The following is an 18,838-nucleotide window of genomic DNA, read 5'->3' as shown; positions in this document are numbered from 1 at the left end:
TGTCCATACAGATGTTGCTTGCTGTAGTCTTATGTTTTTATTTTCTATAGTTTGTCTAAATATTGAATGCAAAAAAAGACTGTAAATGTGTTTTTATTTAATAATCATTAAAAAAGAGAAGGAAGGCAGTAGGCTTTTAATGTGTTTGTGTCACGATATAATGGGAGCTGTCCTAAAAAGCCTTTTACACTAATGGTGTGTGTGGTACCTGATTCATCTAATGTGAACCCTGAGGGTATTTGTTCTATTTTAGTACATTGTCCTGTTTTCATGTTGTACACAAACACTCTTTCTTACATTCATGTTCTTCTGAACATGTGTTGCTGTGGAATATAGAAGGATTCATTTAGACCCAGGTCACACAAGGACAAACTGGCATCATCCAGAAATTACAATTCTTATTTTGCTCAGACCTCTAAGAACCTGCTCTGTAACATACAGTAAGCGTAGTTAGAAGAATGTTCAAGTTAATTACTTTTTAAACAATAAAATTGAGAGTTTAGACAGTCATGTTTTAAAAAATACATCAACATTATTAAAGTAAAAGCAGCTCTAATCTGACATTTAAAATATTCACTGAATGTCCCGCTTTACCGTTATAGTAACCCGTCACCTATTTGAACACATTAGTTAGGGCTGATTCATACTTTCGCCTGGCACCACGTCAAAGTGATTCAAGTTCAACCCAAATCAACTGTTCGCTAGAGTCTAAAAAAAAATTGTGCGCTTTGCCAGTCAAAACCATGTCGTACGCACCCAAATCGATGACTTACCAGTTGACAATTATTTTTATCTTATTTATTATTGTTTTAACAATTATTTTATCTTATTCTTATGTGAAGGAAAAACAAACTGTCGCTCATTAATTGACCTAAGCTGGCAGTGAGCTGAGGTGTGAAAACAATGTCCCAGTGGTAGTCTTGAAAGTCAGCATAGAATCTTTAAAATTGATCCTGGCCACATTTGGGAGCCAGTGGAGCAGACCTGGCGCCAAGCCAGTACTTACCTGGGGAGCAAGCAAATTCTGAAGGTGGGCAAACACAAACACACAGGAAAATCCAAAATTAGCAGTTTGCAGCATGTTGTTTCTAAATTCTATATATAGGCTATTTAAACGTTTTATTATTCACTGTAAAATACTTAAATACATCAAATGCTAGGGCTACAGCTCACTATCTAGTTCCCAGCCTGCAGAGGAGGGAAATCAGGAGGGGGGTTCTTTTTGGCTGGTTGAGGAGGAAACATGCTTGGGCATTCTTGGATCATCTGCAAAATCTTAGTGGAGCTGGTGTGAAGGCCTGCCAGAGCATTGCAGTAGGACCATCTTTCAAGGCTTGGATGAGTAGCTCTGCTATGCATTCTCACAGGAAGTGTCCACTGCAAGCCTCTATGACAAAAACCAGAGACATTTAACCAAGAAGATTCAAAAAGATGGGGAGATCTGCTTAGGGCTGTGCAAGTACTCAATTTTGATTTTGAACTCCAACAATTATAAAAAAAAAAATGTAGATAAAACAATTATTGCATTAGGTCTCAATTTATTTGTAAATCCGATCTGTTTAGGTGTTACAATGACAGGTTATATTCCTGCTGCTGAATGTTCTTCTTATTATTAATCAAACAACAAAAAACAAGACAAAATCTCGCACTGCTCTTGACTGAAGGACTTTTGTAGCTTTAATTAGAAACAAATCAAGTTGAAATCATACAGATCTTAAAGCATGGCTTGTTTCATTAAATTATATAGAAATTTTTTTTTGTGTTAATAATTTTTAGGACTTTTTATTTGTTTGGTTTGTACTCTGTAGTTACACATTTCGTTGTGGTAATGTGAAATGTTTGAGACATTTATAAAAATGTATATGTGCAATAGCAACCTTATTTAAAGAGGGAAAAAATATCTTTAAATAACACAGCTGAAAAGTTGAAGTCATATGGCCCACTTATAATTGTTTAACACTAGAACTACAGAGACGCTCATTTGAAATTTTTAAATTTTGTAATTTAATAACTTTGTTAAAATAAAACCCACATAACTAATGATACCTTGACTTTTCCTAATTGTGTGTATGTTTTCTTTTTCAACAAATATTATAATATTATTAAAATCATAGAACACAAAAAGTTCTGAGTATTTCTATCTTGACTCACCATAGCTGTAAAACTGACCGCATGCATTTTAGTATCCACTACCAAAGTCCCTTTAAGGCTAGTCATTTCACTCTGGTGCCATCTTTGAAACACCTCTCGTGCAGTTTGCTTGGGTAGTCTGTTGGGATAAGGAGACATCAAATTCTCCAAAACTGTTTGCCAAGCTTACTATTACATTACAAATTTAGGATCACCAACAAAATTAAACAACTGGTTCATAATTTTTGTTTAAACGTCCAAATCAAATAAAATCAGCATATTCTTAGGTTGCTAATGGGCATACTCATTTGAAAAAGAACGAGATCCCAAACCTCATTTATGGCTATTCTACACATTATCATACTCTGGATAATGATCGTCAGATCGTGCTGCTCTCATGAAGTAATCCACAACTTGGTCTTGATGGCGAATCTCCTCCAGAAATGACAGCAACTCTGTTTACAAAATTGTGGCCATTTGAGTAATTGCTGTCATGTGATGTGTGTTTGACAGAATGAACTGTACCTTGCGTGTGTTTCAAACAGATAACAAAACCAAAAAACTTTTGTTTTTAAGTGTAGTTGGTTCATTTAAAAGCACATATTTCAAGCTTTATTTGAATAGTTTTCCTATGTCTGTGAAGCAGGTATTCACTGAGATTACACTGCGTTTGTTGACCACCAAGCTAAAAAAGCAAAAGCACACGTCTTGTCTGAACTTTTCCTGAAGAAATGTCAGTTTATAGCGATCGATGATTGGCTTCTGTAATAGTAGGTGGATCTTATGGATTCTATAGTCTTGTGTATTCTATAGCCTTTCCCACTACTTATTATCTTGCCTTTGAATATACGTTCCTCTGTTGCCTAGCAACTTTCTGCTTAAAGAAATAACTTTCTGATAGCAAAAAGAAGCACAACTTTAGCTCATACATGTCTTTCAAAATCACCTAATCAGTGTGGTAAAAAAAAAAAAAAAAAAAAAAACTTGCACTCCTGCTAGCCTGACAAAGTGAGGTGTCACTACTGTACCACTACTGTATATGACCATTCTAGTTGCTATATAATTCTGTTAGTTGCAGTGTTAATTGTAAGTAAAGTATTGTAAAATAATTGTTATTCTGACCCGTCTGCTTTGATTTGTAGTTAAAAATGTAATTGTATATTAACAGGCTCTAACATGGCATTTCAAGGCAGGAAGTGACAAGGTGAATAGAGGAAGTAAGATTGACAGGGAGCTGAAAATAGCCTGTGATGCAGATATGTCTCTGTAGAGCATCCATCTCTAATGCCGTGATTCTTCAGACGCCAGAAATGCCTTGATACATCCAGCCTTGTATTTGTAGGTCACAATGAGCAACAGGAAAGACAAATGTGACAGCTTTCTTTCTGCAATCACATGTAGGTTTTGTTACTTAAAGCGATCATCGCCATAAAACGAAGAACCTGGAAGTAGCTTTATTTTTAACAATCATGTAATAGGATTGTCTTTTCCAAGCTGCACATTGGTCACAATTGAGGACAGACAGCGAGTGGAAAAAGACTATGGAAAAGAGATTGACTCATAAAATTCCATAAGGGAAGGGACAGAGATTGAAAAGAAAGAGGTACTGAGCGGTCTAGTGCATGATGGACAGTCAGAAAGAAATGGCAGAGGAACATACATTTTCTCTCCTGTCACGGTGAGATTAATCTTAGGTGTCAGTTGGATTTGCCTCAATATTTATCATTTATTCCACGCAGGAGCCCACAATGAAGTGCTGAAACTTTTGATGCTTGGTAGTGCAATTTCCACAGAAATAGATGTGCAGCACATTAAAATCGACCCTCATGCATGATTTATGAGGGAAAGTAAAATTGACTGCAGACACTTAAATGCGTTTTATTGGAGCTGAACATAATTATGCAAGTTTGATGTAATAATCTTTGTTGAGAGGGTTTGTGCTGTGTGAAAAAAAAAATTGTTGCCGCAGTTTACTTTATGTAAATTTAGCTTCGGAAGGAGCCTTCATGTGCTTTATTTGAGAGCATGGGAGGTTTTTTTTATTTATTTTTTTTTTTTCCACACAGAGCCCATCAATACTACTGCTAACCTTGACCTTCAGTCATTCTGTCAGAGCGAGAGATTTATTTCACAATGTGAATTCTCACTGTTCTGAAGCACAGCTCCTTTAAACATTTACACTGTGCTTAGTTTTGACATTATCACCAGTCTAGAATGTTTGGCTGGTTATTTGAGTAAAGTGGACTTCTTTGGTCATTTTTTTCTCACCTTTTTCTACCTCACATGTCACTCTTCTATTTTAAAGAAAAATTATGTCTGCATTTACTCATACAGTATGCAGGTTTTACATCCAATTACGATGCAGAATGTTATAGTCGAGATTCAAAATTAGTACATAAGCACCTAAAATTGTTAAAAAGGATGCTTATTCAGTATTGGACAAGTGTATGAGGAGAGAGTCATAAAGAAGCCTATGTCTATTGTAGCAGATGAGAATCACCCACTTTATTTAAAGTTTTGCCTTCTGCCTATCAGGCTGAAGGTATACTTATTCTAGATGGGCAAGGTCCAACAGATATTTGTATTCATTTGTCCAACTGCAGTTGGGTTACTGAATAAGTGATTATTGTATTGTGTACTGTTATTTTATGTTGTTGAGTGTGACTTGTTGCTTTCAACTGTCAGCTATTGCTGTAAACCTAATTGCCCTTTGGGGACAATAAAGATATTCTAATCTAACCTAATCTATTTTTCTAGTTCATTAATTTTCCTTTGGCTTAGTCCCTTTATTCATCAGGGATCAACACAGCGAAATGATCCACCAACTCATCCAGCATATGTTTTTTACAGTGTGAATGTCCTTCCAGCTGCAACCCATACACTCTCCCATTCCCACACATATGCTACGACTAATTTATTCTTATTTAATTCACCTATGCTGCATGTCTTTGGACTGTGGGGGAAACCGGAGCACCCGGAGGAAACCCACACTAACATAGGGAGAACATGCAAACTCCACACAGAAATGTCAACTGACCCAGCTAGAGCTCGAACCAGCGACCTTCTTGCTGTAAGATGACAGTGCTAACCACTGAGCCACTGTGCCACCTTTTTTTTTAATCTTATAGTATGTGGTTATGAGCAGCTTAAATGTGTTTGAATTGATTTTTGTTATAAAAATGTAACAACACTTAAATCAACGTTGAAAACAAATGGAGAAGGAATGGATACTGCAAAAACAATGAACAGTAAATTATATAGAACAAAGGACGATACATATTGAATGGATAAAATAAATAGTATATAGTTTCATATTATGCTCTATTGTTTATTATGTTGTGTCACAAAAAACATGGATTTTTGTTATATTTTTTCATAATTTATAGGAGTTCAATATTATGCTTGGATGCAGAAAGAAACATGAATAAGAGCATTGTGCGAAAGCTACTGAAAAGTTACATTTCGCATTTTATTTGCCAATATATTTGTATTTTTGTGTTGGTTCTGTAATCATTAGTTTTTTAAAAAGTGTTTAATATTTTATTATTTACATCATATGGGCGTTGATGTGGCTTAGTGGGTAGCGCTGTCAACTCGCAAGCAAGATGGTCACTGGTTTAAGCCTTGGGTGGGTCAGTTGGCATTTCTGTGTGGAGTTTGCATGTTCTCGCTGTGGTCGCGTGGGTTTCCTCCGGGTGCTCTGGTTTCCCCTACAGTCCAAAGACATGCGGTGTAGGTGAATTGGGTAAGCCAAGTTGTCTGTTGTGTTTGTGTAAATGGGAGTGTACAGGTGTTTCCCGGTGATGGGTTGCGGCTGGAAGATTTGATTTACATTTGAAGGAACAAAATGGGTCAGGAAAATGACAAAAGACATGGAATGTAAAAAAAAATGACATATTAATCTTTTTTGAATGCGTTTTCCTTTTTAATATACTTCATTCCAGTAGAATGCGAATTAGCTTCAATAAGGATATTATTTTATTGTGAGTTGAGCTGAAGATGCCTGCCATATAGTGTCCCATCGTTCCTTTATCTGTCCACTTCAGATGATGCATGAGCCCACAACAGTGCCAGGATACTTGTCACCTGTCATGAAATCAATACGCCAATTAGCCAGTGCTGCTCTAGTCAGAAAGGGGGCTGTTCATCATGTATCCAGACTGGGTCTTTGTCAGTTTGCTGGGATTTGAAGCTCCATTTTTGTTTCGCTGGAGGTTAATGTTGAGGTGATGTGTTTGATTCGGACTGTTTACTGTCAGATTGATTTGGTGACTTACTGTCTAGACAGAAGCGTGGTGTTCTTGTTTCCAATCAGCTGCTGTCCTGGGAAATTTTGATTTGAAGTTTGTACTCTGTCTCTGACACTGGTACGTGACTCAGGATTGATTAAGGTGGCCTAGAAAAAGAGGCGTATGGCTGTGTAATGTTGAAGAGAGAGAGTTGCTGTTTGTTTTGAATATCCACAGCCTAGTAGAAAGACCTTCAGGGAGCACTTTTATTGAAGGTTTTAGTAAAATCGAATCAATTCCATGTTCAATTGAAGTACAAAGTTCTGTTGACATTTCCTATGTCATATAATGTCCCTCTGTCTTTCTCTTTTCCATCTTTATTAATCTGAGGTTGCCACAGCGGAATGAACTGCCAACTTAATCAGCATATGTTTTACGCAGCGGATGTGCTTCCAGCTGCAGCTCATCACTAGGAAACACCCAAAGTAGTTCAATCAAAGTAATGATTAATACCTGTTTTCTCTCAGTGTTTGCGTTTAAAAAGAGAGGACAGGCTTAGAATGAGAGAGACACAAGCAGAGCGAAATGTTACTGAGTGCTCTACCTGATAAATAATTGAGATATTTTGAGTTACCTGTATTAGGGCTGTGCAATATGGACAAAATAATAATTTTGCCATTTTAATGAATGAATATTGCAATTGCAATTTTTATTTGCGATTTAGGAAACAGTTTTTGCTTTTTTAAACAAGCTACATACATACATTCTAAATGTATTAAGTGCACATTTCACAATAAAATAACATAATATTAATTTTAATAACCAAAAGTGTAGTAAATCTGTCTTTAAAACATACAACATAAACTAAATGTTGTGATAGATACTTGTTGCTCTTCACAAAGTCCCCATCATGCTAAAGGTTCTTTTAAACTTTAGATATATTTTATATAGATGTTTCATTTCAAAGTTGTCATTAATATAGTGGACTGTTAAACTCATGTACAGCTCCATTGTCCTGCTAGACCACATATCTGTGGTCATGGTGAAGCATTTAGTAAAAGCATTCAGTAAAAATATGTGGTCTAGCAGGACAATGGAGCTGTACATAAGTTTAACAGTCCACTATATTAATGACAGTGTTTTATGATGCTGTTTTAAGTGTTGGAGCAGATTTGTAGTATTGCTCTGTTTTTTTTTTTTTTTTTACCTTGCTCTGTGACGCATCCTCTCTCCTGAATCCAAAATACTCCCAAACGACTGACGTTTAAGTTCTCTTTGGCGCCAAATCATTTTTATTTTGACCTGTGATTGGTTAACATATTAAAATCATGTGCACAAAAACATATTCTGAATAAAATTCTAAATAAATTAATCTATGAAAACTGCAGCCTTATGCGATTTGGAAATTGCATGTGCTTATATCGTAATTTGTTTTTTTTTTCGATCGTGATTCATTGCACATTCCTTACCTGCATCACTGACCCTGCCTTTACAGATAAATAAAAAATACACCACAGTGTTTGTGTGCTTTGCATTTGACACAGGTCATTGGTCTATTTTATTACTGAAATGTTCACAATACATATTGTGCTCAGATCTGTAATGAACAAAGTGAAGCAAAGATTTACCATGCCTAGGTTAGTATAATGAACAATATATTGGAACTAGGACCATGTAAGTCTAGACACAGTTTGTGCATAAAGCATATGGTTATCTGAGAACAGTGTTGTGCAAGGACAGGAACTGAGAACCACTGATATAACAATCACTTAAAGAGCCCCTATTATGCATTATAAAAGGTCATATTTTGGTTTTGGTGGTTTCCCACAACAGGCTGATATTCAAGCAAGGTCAAAAAAACACGTTCGTTGTCTTATAATATGCATTTATTTTTGCATAGTTATCTCATTAACTCCCATATGATTTGTTCAGCAATTCATTTGTTCCCAAACCCCTCCTTTGCATGAGGCTAATCTGTTCTGATTGGTCTGATGACCCAGCCTGTTGTGATTGGTCGAAAGAAATAAGCTATAGCCAGAAATAAAACAGAAAGCAAAACACAGCAACAGGAACTAAAAAAAAGGACTAACAAAAGTCTAGGACTAGATTGAAACGGAGGATCACGAAAATGGCAAAATGAAAACTTGAAATTAGTCTTGAACTACAAATAGAAATAAAATTGAAAATGACAGCAACCTTGCTGAAAGAAGAAAAATAAATAAATAAACAGAATCAAAAGGATAAATGAATTAGAGATAAAGATCGAAAAGACTAGTACTAGACGGAGAGTAGACGAAAGTAACAAAACTAGACTATACAAAAAAAAAAAAAAAACTATCAAGCACTAAACAAGAATAGCTAGACAAGCACACAAAAGATAGTATGACGAACCGGCAAGGACAAGGGGAATATGAACTCAATATAAAGGGGAGTAGAGAACATGAGGAACAGGTGAACATAATTAGACAAACAAGGACTAAACAAGGGGCCAAGGCATAGGAAAACAAGGAGGCAGGACAAGGGGAGCACATGGCCAAGACAACAAAAGAGACAACCATGTGCTAATACAAAAAACAAACAAACAAACAGACATTAAACAGGAGTGACAGGGCTGTAAGGGCTGGATCCTGACATTTGACTTATTAAAATCAATTGCTTTGTTTTCTACTAATTAGTCAAGGACTTGTGGGATAAAATTCATGCTAAAAGTCTGAGATGTTTGGATAGATTTGTGTTTAAATCCTGCCTAAATATCTTTACATTTTATTTATTTTTGTTGCGGTGCTTTTTGTGTTGTCTCTGACTTGATTAACTTGACCAGTACAATGTGACACTATTAACATAAAATCCCTCCCTTTAACAACTTTGGCATAAGTAGCAGGCTCATCATTGGCAGACAGACAGAAACAGAAGTGAGATGTGCTGGCAGGGAGGAAGCGGTACCCCACTGGGACACAAATCTGGAATAGGGATGCAGAGAATAATAGTCAATAGACTCCTCAAATTTTGTTATTATGTTAAAAGTGTTTTGTGAATCAGTGGTTTAAAGTGGATGAATTATGAGGCATGTATCTATTATTCAAGTATTTAGGCTGACTGTTTGTTAAACTCTCAGAAGTTGCTTCTCTAGATTTATCATTTTTAAAGAGTTTCTGCAACATATTCACTGCCACACACAGTACATTTTGTCACCTTAGAATTATAAGGTTCTATCTGACATTTTTGTCAAAATTGAGTTGACATATTCTTATTAAATGACAACTTATTTAAATTATGGCTTGTTTTTTTTAAGTTGTTTATATTTTAAGACGTTTTTATAAAAAAAAAAAAAAAATGTTACACCCATACTGTTTGCTATGGAGTGTAAAAACTTTAACGCTCAATATCTCAAAATCATTCAGAACGCAGATAGAACATTATAATTCCAAGGTGAGGATTTCATCAAAGCTACAGGAAAACGTCAAATCAAAAAGTGTAAAAGTTCATCAGAGGGGAGAGTGGAATAGTGGAAGGTATCACACTACTCATAGAAAGTGATTGACCAACAGCAAATTGGTTTGTCATTATGTATTGTAAAATCCAAACTCTTGACTCACCATTTGTGTGAATTTTTTTTTCTCTACTCTACTACTTTTTTGGCACACTTTGGGCCCATAAGTACCAATTGAGCATCTTGTCAACCCCACAGCATATCGTATTGTTGATGACCATGTCCATTCCTTTATGACCACCATGTACCCATCTTCTGATATCTACTTCCAGCAGGATAACGTACTATGTCATAAAGCATGACTCATCAAAGACTGGTTTCTTAAACATAAACAAGAGTTCACTGTACTCAAATGGCCACAGTTACCAGAACTCAATTTAATAGAGCACATTTGGGATGTAATAGAATGGGAGATTGGCATCATGGATGTCTGACAAATCTGCAGCAAGTGACATTCAGCAAAAACAGACATTTGCAACAAATAGCTAATAAAACGCTAATAATACCGGTTTATAATAAATATGGATACTGACATAAAGTTGACAGTGAAAATTAAACAAAATGTGTACATAAATAATTGTTGATTTGTTAGATGACTACTTGGCCTAAATAAATAAAACAAACAAAACGATTATAATGTAAATACATTATTACAACAAAGTGACAGATAGAACATCTCTGACTGGTGAAGGATGTGGAGTTGTTTGGTGGTATAAATTTCCAGTCATATTTCTTTTGGCAGAATAAACCTGTGGCTGGAGTTGCTCAAGGGTGGAGAATTATGGAAAGGATGTGCAAAATTATTAATGACGGACTCCAATCCTCTTTCTGCCACTGCCTCCAGAGAGTCCCGCGTGAGGCTGATAACAGACTGGCCTTTTTAATTAGTTTGTTGAGAGGTCTGAAATTGCCTGTGCTGGTGGCTTAGAAAACATGCTGGCCTTTAAATGCTGTACAACATCTCCAGTGGTTTAATGCGTTTTGAACACCCAGAGCATGTTCTGAAAGCGTCTTACTTGGACAATATAATCATATTATGAATCCAGTCTCAGACATCTGTTAGTACCTTGCCCTACACATTGACATATAGCTTCAAAATGGTCAAGTGATGAAACTATTGATGAAAAGGCTGCATTATGTATGCATCTTGCATAATAGTATTGACCTTTTAAACTGATCTCTAACTGAAAATTAACTTTTCAATCACAAAAAGGAAACTTACAAATCACAAAACAATAAATAAATCAACAAACTGCATTGATTTTTATTTTTTTGTATTTCTTTTGTATGTCCAAGTTATAGGTATACATTTTAACCTGACTATTAGATTTTGGTACAAAAAAAACATCACACACACCAGAAATTATGCAATTTACGGAAGAAAGGTTTTTAGATGTTGTGTAATCCAGATTTTCATCTGGTGGGCTAAAAACTTAAATGGGTTAATATGAAAAAGATCCTGATTCCTGAATCATACAATTGTTGGACACTATTTTGGCCTGTTTCACTGTATGGTATGGTTCAGTTTGGTTTGGTACGCTTTTATGGCAACTTCCACTGTCAAAAGGTACCAAAAAGTGACTGTACTGTATCACTTTTTGGGTACCCTTTAGAAAGGGTACCTAGCACAACAAAAGGGTACCAAAAGGCGAAGCAGGCGCGCAGCTGAACACTATTGAGGAGAATGAAAACAAAGGAACCACCATTTTTAAATATACAGCAGAGACATCACACCGGGATAATATATACATATAATAGGGAGCCATGGTCAACCCAAGCTTAAACAAACCTTGTCATCGTCTTGAAGAACAGCCACAAAGCCAAGAAGAAGACTGTGCTTCATAGTTGATTAAACTGTGCCCCGTAGTTGTTTAGAAGGCCATCTAAATTGCGAGCAGTTTCACTATCTCGTGTGATCACCATGCATCTGTATTTGAAATAACAAACTTCTTGAGCTGATATAGAGAGAAGCACAAAAAAAAAAAAAACGAGAAGCCTGAAAAAACAAAGGAGCAAATGATTCTTTCAGCAACCTAAAGCATGAACAAACTGCCATGGTTAACTATTATCATCATTATATGTTCATAGAAAGGTAAGTAATGAACATTTATACACTATTATTTGTGTATAAAGCATCTGTTTTGAGAGAAGTGCTTTTCATCTGATCTGTGAACGACCTGCACAGCTTTAACTTGACATTTTCTTAGGCGCGAATGACGTTGACTGAAACTTTTTGTTGTAGACCACGCCTACCTATGTCAAAAAATTACCATAGGTGGAAATGCAAGTCTGATAAAGATGGTCCATACTGTACCACTCGGTACGGAATTTCGGTACCAATTGGTACTGAAACTTTTAAAACTTCCATCTCCCACTTGAGCACTGTTTGTGGGCAGTTAAAGTCATTTCTGTTGATCACATATACATAATGGTCAACCAGCTGTGTTTAAGTATCCCCCCAAATGTTAGAGTGGAGGTTTTTAAAATTTCAGTACTAATTGGTACTGAACTCGATACTTTTGACACTAGTCTGAAGCCACTTTTACTTCCTGTTTTTGACTCAAAGGTTCAGCAAGGTGTTGGAAAGATGCCACAGAGATTGAGCTCTTTACTAATAAAATAGCATTGAAGGATTGCTGCAGATTTGGCTGCTGCATATCTATTATGTCAATCTCCTGTTCCATCTCATGCCAAAGGTACTGTACTAGATTGAGATCTGATGATTATGAATGCCAATTGAGTGTACTAAACTCATTGTCTTGTTCAAGGAACCAGTTCAATGGATTTACATGGTCAGCAACAATATTAAGAGTGAGAGACTGTGGATTAGGGAAAAAAAAAAAAAAAAAAAAAAAAACCTCCTGAAAAAAAACTTTTTCAGGTAGTCCATTCAGCTCTCACTGTATCCACTCGCTGTAAAATGACCAAGAGCAGTCAGTTGCTTGGAGCACACAGACGTTTATTTTCTTCTGTGTGATGTTTATTTTCTTATTCTTTTTTCAAACAGAATAAAGTCTGCATTTTTCTCCCCTTTTTAGTTAAACCCCATTAACAGCCCATATTTATCCAACACAACTGACAGCTAAATATACCTTGCTGGGAAATATCTTATAACAACACAAAAAAAAATCAATATTAATGAATACAGAACAGATATTTTTATCCTCAGGGTAACTACCCATATGCTTTGCATAAAATGGTTATTGAGTCATCGTGGTTTCATTATTTACTCTACAGGTTGAGCCTAGCAACAGGTTTGCTCACTCTGCCAGACCTGGTTAAGACCATTTCCTGTTTTGGGCTTTAGCATTTTCCCTCAGTAATGTGAGATTGTTCAGTCTCTGCAGTGTTTGTAGGTGTAGATGGAATGTCAACAGTACCTTTTGTTTGTTGTGAGTGTGATTGTGTTGTTTGAGGAACCACTTGAAGGTGTCGTCGATTCCGTCTCATTACCTCCCCTTGTTCTGTCTGGATGATGTAAGAACGTGGAGTGGAGCTTCCTGACTTTACCACTGCAGGTGACGTCCGGGTTTTCTCATTGTCCAGCTTTGTAAGGACCACATCACCAGGTCTCAGTGTTGACAGGTGCTTAGCTCCATTGCGTCGATTGTAGTAATAAGCTTTCCTGTCTTTCTCTCTTTTGTCTCTCTGTAAAACAGTCCTCCTCCTGGTCTAGGTAGTAGGTTTCTCTCTAGGGTAGGTAGAGTGGTTCTGATTTTACTCCCCATTAGAAGCTCGGCTGGGCTTACTCCTGTAGTAACACAGGGCATTGAACGATAGCACATAAGGGCTAAAAGAGGGTCTGACTGCTTCAAGATCCTTTCTGCTATTTGCACTGCTCGTTCCGCATGGCCATTTCCTTGGGGGTGATGAGGGCTTGATGTGATGTGTCTAAAATCTAGCTTATTGGCTAACTCCTGGAATTCTGCACTTGAAAACTGAGGGCCATTGTCACTCACCACCTCATCTGGAATGCCAAATCTGGCAAAAACAGCTTTTAACTTCTGGGTTACACACAATGTGGTTGTGGAAGGTAAGTGCAATATCTCAAGAAATCTGGAGTAGTAGTCTGATACAATTAAATAATGTAATTTTCAATTCAATTCAATTCAGCTTTATTTGTATAGCGCTTTTACAATGTAGATTGTGTCAAAGCAGCTTCACATAAATGGTCATAGTAACTGGAACAGTGTGGTTCAGTAACTGGAACAGTGTGGTTCAGGTTTTAGTGTTTAAGTTCAGTTCAGTTCAGTTTAGCTCAGTTCAGTGTGATTTAATCATTACTGAGAGTTCAAACACTGAAGAGCCAATTCATCGATGCGTAGCTCTACCAATCCTGAACCATGCGAGGCAGTGGCGACAGCGGAGAGGGAAAAAAAACTTCACCTGATGGGAGTGAAGAAAAAAAAAACCTTAAGAGAACCAGACTCAGTTGGGCACGACCATTTTAATTTCTCCGCTGGCCAAAAGTCTTGTGCAGAACTTGCCGTGGTTTATGCTGGAAGATGGCTTCAATGAAGACTCGTCTGTCCCTGGAGCGTCGCTGGAATCAGACTCATGTTCTCCACTCCCCACGAACATCAGCGCAGCAGCAACTCAGGATATGGCCTGGTCCCGGATATGGAATCCTTGGGATTATCACGTTGCTGGTCTTGGATCCAATCAGTGACTCCGCATAATCTGAGGACCTCGGGATGAGTATCCCCAGGTGAAAATAGAGAATAAAGAAAATAATTAGCGTAGCTGCTGTTCATCGTGTATATAAGCAAGATGCAGAAGCCAGTGTGGAACCCGCTAGGTGATGCATTGAGTGTATGCTTTACTAATCAGATAGGTCTTTAATCTAGTTTTGAACTGGGAGAGTGTGTCTGAGCCTCGGACGTTATCAGGAAGGCTATTCCAGAGTTTAGGAGCCATGAAAGAGAAGGCTCGACCTCTTTTACTTGATTTTGCTATTCTAGGTACTACCAGAAGCCCTGAATTTAGAAATCTTAAAGAGCGAGTTGGTTCGTAGCGAGACAGAAGGTTGGTTAGGTAATTTCTTATACTCACAGAGATCAACTGCAATCAGTGAACCTTTTCTAGGATCTCTTTCCTCATCACTCTTGGCACTACAATTCTCCTTCTCTTAATCACCAAGCCCTTATACTCCGAAAGCTCTGCTTTTGCAGCCATGTATTCCCTGGCTTCCACAGGAATATGACTAATATGCTGTGGCCATCCGGCTCTGATCAGCTTGATTACAGCTTGCAGCTCACCATCAGCTGCAGTCGCAGCTCTAATGCAGTCCATTCTACTGGGCGTTGCTGGTATGCCATGCAACACCGAAGCCACATAGCACTCCACATCAGTATGTGTTGTCGTCTCCTCAGTAATGCTGGTTTGTGGTGCTCTGGACAATGTATCTGCTTCCACAAGTGTCTTGCCTGTTGCATACTTGGCTATGGGCTTGAATCTCATAAGGCACATCAAAAGTCTCTGACATCGGACAGGGACATTGTCAAGACTCTGATTATTAATGAAAGGAACCAGTGGCTTGTGTGGCTTAGAAGACTTCAAACTGGTGACGGATCACAAGTATTTTTCAAACTTCTCACAAGCCCAAACACAAGCTAAACATTCTTTCTCGATCTGTGCATACCGTGTTTCTGGTTCAGTGAGTTGTCGAAAACAGTATGCTACAGGTTTCCACTCATCTTCATCTGAACTTACTTCCCGCAATGACTGTTTTTCATCCCATTCATGAAGCTTTAAATCGCAGGACTTGTGCCAAAAACTGGAGCACAATTGACATTTTAGGCCAAGCTACTTCAGTGCTGCTACAGGCCCCACACATTCAGCACATGTGTCCATACTTGAAATTGCTGAAGGGACCACAATATGATTGCAGACCTCTTTAACTCCTTCAGCAGGGGCACAATACTTCTGCTTCTCATTTAATACATGCTCTTTGTCAGGTGACATCTTGTCCACACAGTCTAGATCCTCCGATGGTAAATGGTATATCTTTGGAGTCACCTTTTCCAGTTCTACAGAGGCTGCAGAAACACTGGAGTCCACTGACACTGACTGATCACAAACAACTGTCAGCATGTCTACATCTTTGACTTCTAACAGGGAGTATGTTTTGATTTCAAGAGGTGAAGATTCAATCTCACTACAACTCTCTGTCTCTCTGATTTCTGAATGGGAGATTGTGTTGATTTCAAGAGGGGGTGGTTCAACCTTACTAGGAGTCGAGCATCGCCATGGCCACTCCGAATCACCATAATTGTAAGTTATCTCTTCACCAGCACAGATGTTCCTTTCCATTGTAAACAGAGCCTAAAAATACATATGTTGATCAGCACTTTCAGTGACTTCTCTGACTGACTTTTGTTTCGACATACACTTGCCCAGTGCCCCATTTTTTGGCATTTATGGCATTTTCCTTTCCTTGCAGGGCAGCGCTCATCACGTGCATGCTGAGCACATCCACATTTTCCACACTTTGCATGACTGTCTGTTCCAGTTTTGTCTTTATTTTAATGTTGTCTTTTCACAGCTTCTTTATTTGTGCTGACAAATGCTCTGACTGCACCCACTGTCTTCCCTTGCATACTGACTTGAGTGGCCACTTTCTCAGATTGCCGTACGGTTTGAATTGTCTGTGCCATTGTGGGATCTGTAATCAATTGCAGCCTGCGAGACAATTCTTTATCAATAATGCCGACTACTATGCGGATATTTTCGTCTTGCATAGCGCCGAATTCTCAGTGTTCAGACAGCTCGTACAGTGCTCTTATAAACCCTTCTGCTTTTTCGCCGGGTTGTTGCACCCTATGATGGAAGTGCGCGCGCTCGTGAATGACGTTCCTCCTCGGAAAAAAAGTATCTGTCAAACATTTCCAGCACAATGTCAAAGTCGTTTTTATGTCTATCTTCGGCAAAAATGAACGACTTATAAATGTTCTCTGCCTTGCTTTCCATAGCATATATGAGACAACTTACTTGCACGTCTCCATCCTCCTTATCTAATTTAGTAGCTGTGCGAAATCTCTGAAATCTCTGTCTCCAATCCATCCATTCCTTCGGCTTGTCAAAAGAAAAACTCGCAGGGGAATTAAATTTTGCCATTGTTCATCACTTCTGACACCATGTAAAATGACAGAGAGCAGTCAGTTACTTGGAACACACACACGTTTATTTTCTTAACTTGCCTGCATCATGAACTCACCATGCACTTCCGCTTTTCCCAATACCCCTCTAATTAAAGCAACAGAGCAAAACAGTAATGGTATCATTACATCACACTCGCTACAACTTTTTTTGGTAAAGGTATGACTCAATTGAAACTTCAATCACACGTTGTGGTAAAAAAAAAAAAAAAAAAAACAGGTAACATGTAGAGAAAGCAGAGGAAAATCCTCCAAAGGTGAGCAGCACTGAACTGCCTCATTTCGTGCAGTGGAAAATCCGCTTAAGAGACCGAAAAGAGTGGGAAATATCACCATTACACTATCCGATTTTGACCCTACCATTCAAATTTCAAAGCTTAAATCAAGACTCTTTTAGCAACTTTTTTCCAATCTTGTCTGAGCAGGTGCCAATTACAGCCTTAGTTTCTTGTTGCTGACATGCCTTTGATCTTCTGCTGCTGTTGTTGTACTGTCAGAGTTTAGGATGTACACTCAGATATGCTCTTTTGCAGATCTTCGATATAATGAATAGTTGGCACCAACAATACTCATGTCACAATAGGTCTTTTTTTTCCCCATTATGATGCTCCATTTATTTTTCAGCAGATTGTCATCTTGACCATGTTTATATGCCTAAATGCACTGCTGCTCTCATGTTGTTGGCTAAAGAGGTATTTGCATAATAACTTGGCTACTGAGTGCAAGTTTAAGTCTGAAGATATAAAGACCTGTGGTAGGTTATTACTTGGGATGCACCGATATGGATTTTTTGGCCGATACTGATAACCGATAATTCCTTAGACTTGGAGGCCGATCGCTGATATATATAGGCCGATAATTATAAATATTTCAAAATGGTATATTTTTTATACAGCAAACTTCATAATAGGTTGAACTGCTCTTATGAACTGAATAGTCTATACTCAAAGCAAAAAAGCTATAATTTCAAAAGTGCATGGTGATTATATAGACCTATATTCACCATTTCACATAAATCAGCATGCCAATATATATATATATATATATATATATATATATATATATATATATATATATATATATATATATATATATATATATATATATATATATATATTATTTTCTTCATAGCAAATTAACATGCAACTTGAGTGTTGCATAAGTATTGCATTAATAGGTTAAATAACAAAATGGGATTTAATCAACAAGCAAGATAAATATATTTTAAATAAGATGAAAATGAAAGAGCCAAGGACTGAAATCAGCTCAAGTGTTCTTGAATAAAACGTGTTATAGTAATGTACATATAAACAAATATGTAATGTCTGTAAAAGCCTTTTTTAGAGGCGTTTTGACAGTTCAGAGCCACTGTACATGTGAAAAGCTAGATACAGAATGTATTATTAAAAAAAAAAGATCTATGAAGAGTTTATGATAAACCGCTGTGAGGGGCGCCTCAAAGTCAGATTTTGATACAAACCTGAACGTTGAGCTCAGATAACTTTGACAAACACAAAGCAGAATATCTGGATTCACACGTTAAATTCAGTGACCGGTGCACCTAGGCTCTCCCCTGTTGATCCCTGAAGGCTCAAGGCTGTCAGATATGTGTGCGCGTGGGGTGACAGCCCACGCGCGCTCGTTATAATCTATGAATATTCCGATCAAACTGAAAACAGTCTTACATCAACAACACATGGCAAGCAACACGTTGATAATAACAAATAATCATATTAGATTAAAAACCTCGCATCAAGTTTTTGTTTAGCACGTTTGCAGGGTGTGCAGTTTGGAGTGTGTGTGTATGTGTGCGTGAAGCGAAGAGGGAGAGA

At 37.5% G+C, this 18,838-nt stretch overlaps 1 protein-coding gene and 2 long non-coding RNA genes across 3 annotated transcripts in view; all 3 read left to right on the top strand.

Moving 5' to 3' along the window:
- hs2st1b (heparan sulfate 2-O-sulfotransferase 1b) overlaps positions 1 to 18,838 on the top strand; it is a 163,096-nt gene that overhangs the window by 73,750 nt on the left and 70,508 nt on the right. The window lies entirely within an intron of this gene.
- Positions 1,889 to 8,752, top strand: LOC141386279 (uncharacterized). The gene is made up of 3 exons (XR_012407967.1): positions 1,889 to 5,074; positions 5,847 to 7,340; positions 7,449 to 8,752. It is a non-coding gene; the product is annotated as an uncharacterized lncRNA (long non-coding RNA).
- On the top strand, positions 11,393 to 17,226 carry LOC141386277 (uncharacterized). The gene is made up of 2 exons (XR_012407965.1): positions 11,393 to 13,936; positions 14,884 to 17,226. It is a non-coding gene; the product is annotated as an uncharacterized lncRNA (long non-coding RNA).

This window comes from Danio rerio, chromosome 6 (genome assembly GCF_049306965.1).
Source record: "Danio rerio strain Tuebingen ecotype United States chromosome 6, GRCz12tu, whole genome shotgun sequence".
NCBI lineage: Eukaryota > Metazoa > Chordata > Actinopteri > Cypriniformes > Danionidae > Danio > Danio rerio.
The sequence above is the reverse complement of the archived record's forward strand: the minus strand, read 5'-3'. Positions and strand labels throughout refer to the sequence as shown.